We start from the raw sequence: 4,491 nt of genomic DNA on the forward strand, positions 1-4,491 counted from the left end.
AGGAACAGATTTTACACTGAAAATCAGTAGGGTGGAGGCTGAGGATGTTGGCATTTATTACTGTGCACAGCTTCTAGAAGTCCTCCCACAGTGTTACAGCCTTGAACAAAAACATAACGCTTGAGGTGACATAACTGCCTCATAAACTGCTTGTTTCAGCTATAGCATGGTATAACTGGCATGACAAAGTGAATATATATTTTTAAGAGACTCTTATGTTCCTCTGACTCAGCTATTGATAGAATGGACCTTGGAAATGGGACCTTCCATGAGAGTTCATGCTGGGAGGATGACAGCCAGTAGCTTCTCTGCAGGGACAAGATTTCATAGTGTCTTATCAGACGAAGTGCAATCAGTTATGTCAATGATAGGTAGGACCACATCTTGACCAGGAGTCTACAGTGTGCATCTCTTTGACTTACCGTTTCTTATTTAATCTCATTTCAGAACTACATGAGACTCAGATAGTTATCTAACTATATTTGTTTCATTGGTCAATTTTCTTTTTCTAGTTTTTAATTCCAGTTTGGCTTATTGAGGGCAGGTTGCTAGTCTAGACTTGGGGCATAATGTATACATTATGTAGCAATAGGAGATTCTTTGAGACTTTATAAAAGGAAGATGATGAAAGATCCAAGATAATGAGTAGTTGATTTAGTGCAGAAAACGAACAGAGACAGAGAGACAGAGAGTCAAAAAGACAAAGACAGAAACAGAGAGAGAGAAAAAGACAGACAGACAGAGATAGAGCTAGAGACAGAGAAAAAGAAAGGGCAAGGAGACTAAAATGTCTGAACCAGGATGTCTGTTGTTTATACCTTAACTCTATGTCTTATCTTCTCTCATTTTCGTAGTGAAAGATCATACCTTGAATGGACACTGTCAGTGTCCATGACAGTGGGAGTACTACCATTTTCTTTTTGTCCCCTATTAATTAATTTTATTCATTTTGTATCCCTGTCAATGCCCCTGCTCCATCTCTGCCCCTCACAATTCCCCACATTTCCTTCTCCCCTGAGAATGTGAAGACACCCTCTGGATATCTGCCTATATTAGTGCATTAAGTTTCTGAAGGACTAGGTTCATCATCTCCCACTGAGGCCAGAAAAGGCAGACCAGAAAGGGGGCTGGACTCCCCAGACTAGCAACAGGGAACACTCATTTTTAAGGTCTCCATAGCACCAGTTAATATATGAAAGAGGGGGAGAGCTACTCTAAAGCTGTTGCTAGATTCTAACATTATATATTGTTTTTTCTTAGGAAAGACTTAATGAGATGGGGAGTGCTGGCTTATGCCTTTTATCTCTACACTCTCCAGAAAAGACAGAGGTAGGAGTTTCTCTGAGTTCAAGTCCAGCCTTGTCTGCAAAGTGAGTTTCAGAACAGCCATGCTACACAGTGTAACCATGTGTTAAAACATCAAAATTGAGAGGGGGGGGCTTATTCAAAGAAGGAAAAAGGAAAAAAACATAGCAAGAACATAACATAAAGAACAAACTGTCCTCAAGTCTATGCTTTCATGAATAAAATCCCTCAAACATTGATATGAAAAGGTGTGGGTGTTTTTTATTTCTATAGATTAAGGTAGAATCCAACAAGATTTTCTATAGGATATCAAGATTTTCTCATATGTGACCCTCTGACGCCATTTAAGAAACCCGTTGCCTTATGTACCTAATACCTGCATAGAAAATCCAGAATTTAATATTGCTCGTTTTTTCCATCATTTGTTTCTGATGGTGGACTTTTATTTCTTGGCTTTCCTGAACAGCTAAATACGTCTTTACATTGTATAAGTTTCCCTGGAAGATCCATGCATTCTAATCTGATATCAAAGTGCAGATGTAGTCTTACCTTGCCTTCCAATGGTTTCTCAGTTCAATTCCTAAGATTGAGGCACCCCCATCTTGTTCCTGTTACTGCAGATATTCTGCATGGCTGGTAAGACCAGTAAAGTTGAAGACAGGGGACCCAGATGGATGGGTAATTCCTTAATGAGACAATATTTTCCACAGAGAGGTCTTAATGTAATCTCCTTCGAATCCTTCAATGAAGAGTTTACTAGCTTTTCAGTACTAGTGAGAAAATAAGTTTTTCATATCTTCTTTTTTTTCTATCTCTTTCCTAAGCATGTTTCCACTTACTCTGACTCTCTTCATTCTTGCTCAAATTTCCCTGTCTCCTTCTTTTGGTAGGTCCTTGCTGAAGTCCATGGCTAACTGCAAGGTCATGGTTTCTTTCTGCCTCTTTTCTATTTCTTTTCTGTCAATTTCTGGGATTTATAGTTTGCTTACAATATTGTTTTATTTTTAAATTCTATATTTTTAACACTTTCAATATGATTATTTCTTGTGTACATAAGAGAGTTTATGAAACTTAAACAGAGGCTCTGAATGATTATTTTGAATTGAATGTGAGGACCTCCAAAAGGTATTATAGAAATGAGCCAACTGGTGAATTCTGTTCTTCATGAGAATCAAGCAGAATTTAGCATTCTTAACCTGTCCGTTCCTGTCAAGTTCCTTGTGGACAGGGACAGCTTTCTTAATCATATGGTAGATCCTCATGGAGATGAGGAACTTTGGACTTATGGTTTCTCAAGATTTTATTAACTGTCACAAATCCATGTGTCACACACAAAAGAGTTCTTTAGAATCATACCTATATGAGGAGGTAATAAAGCCTTGCTTCACCAGTTGGTAAATCTGTTCCTTCCTCCTCTCAGATGTCAATTTCAGTCTCGTAGCAGCAATAAGGCTATTGAACAATACTATCTGGGACAGAATCTGCTCTGGATGTATGAGCATTTCAGCTATGATGGTAAAGTTCTCATATCAAATAAAGACTCAACAATTTTAATTCTGACATTAAATTATTTTATTAAGAACGATTCAAATCATGAAAACATCACAAATATTTTAAATTCCTCCTACCTTTTATACTCTACAGTCTCTCTCTATCTTTTTTTTTTTTTTTTGCTTTCTCATAGCACGTATGCCTTTTCAGTATGGGGCTGCCACATCACTAGGTACAAATATCCAATGGATTATCTGGATCCAAAAACTAATTGTTTTTTGGTACTATAGTTGAAAAGTTACAAAAAAACCTTATCAATGAACTTCAAAAAATCTCCCCTACATGTTAATGTAAAAGAGCAATTTTTCTCAATTTTTTGAGCTTAAAAATAACAAATCAAGTAGAAAAATTTAGTGTGATTATCATTATTAAAATTAAAAAAATTCATTGGAAAAACATCTTAAAAGTGATTTTGTTTCCAAGAAATTATATACCAGATGATTGCTTAGGTTTTATTAAGTGTGACCATGAAAGGTACAATCTGCAGATCAGTTATTTATGTGTAGGGGCCTAGCTTTGCCCCATGCATACTCTTTGGTTGGTGGTTCAGTCTGGGTGAGCCCATATGGGCCCAGGTTATTTTACTCTGCATGTCTTCTTGGAGTATTCTTGACCCCTCTGTTTCCCTCAATTCGTTGCCCCACTCTTACAAGACACCCAAGCTCCAACTATTGTTTAGCTGTTATTGTCTGCATCTGTTTCTCTCAGCTTCTGGATGAAGCCTCTCAGAAGATATTATACTAGGTTTCTGTCTGTAAGCATTGCAGAGTATCAATAATAGTGTCAGGGGTTGTCCCTCTCCCTTGGGGTGAATCTAGAGTTGGGCCAGTTGAATTGGCAACTTGCACAATCTCTTTTCTATTTTTATCCCAATATGTCTAGTAGATAGAATGAATTTTAGGTCTTAGACTTTGTGGGTGGTTTTGTTTCCCTGTGCCTCCATTGAAAATAAGGCCTGTCTACAGGAGGTGGCTACTTTATATTCTGTATTTCCTGCTGCGTGGAATCTCAGCTACGGTGACATCCACAGATTTTCAAGAACATCTCTCTGCTCAGGTCTTAGGCTTGGTTCCAGAGATGGTTAGTTTCAATTCTCTCTCCCATCCATCACTTTCTCTCACTCTTGCAACACCTGATCTCCACCCCTCTCCTGCCCAGTTCCATCCATCCATCCACTTCCAATGTCTATTTTATTCCATTCCAGAGTGATCTTCCCTTCGGCTGTCCTTGATACCTTAGCTCCTTTGGGTCAGTGAATTGTAACATGGTTATCCTGTACTTTCTGGCTAATATCCACTTATAACTGAATAATAAAAAAAAATGTGTGCCTTTCTGAGTCTGGGTAACCTGACACAGGATATTTTCTAGTTCCTTCTGTATGGCTGCATAAATAATGGTGCCCAATTAGTCTCCTGTACTATCCATTCAAGCTTACTCCACATTTTTTTTTATTAAATTTAGTATACCTGGTCTTATATTAGGGTGTTTGATCCATGTGGTCTTAATTTTGTGCAGGAGTATAAATATGGATCTTTTTGCATTCTCTTTGTATTATTAACTTGAATATTTCTTATATACATTTCGAGTGTTATTCCCTTTCCCGGTTTCCGGGCAAACATCCCCTTCCCTCCCCCC

Source organism: Rattus rattus, chromosome 4 (assembly GCF_011064425.1).
Source record: "Rattus rattus isolate New Zealand chromosome 4, Rrattus_CSIRO_v1, whole genome shotgun sequence".
In the NCBI taxonomy this organism is placed as follows: Eukaryota; Metazoa; Chordata; class Mammalia; order Rodentia; family Muridae; genus Rattus; species Rattus rattus.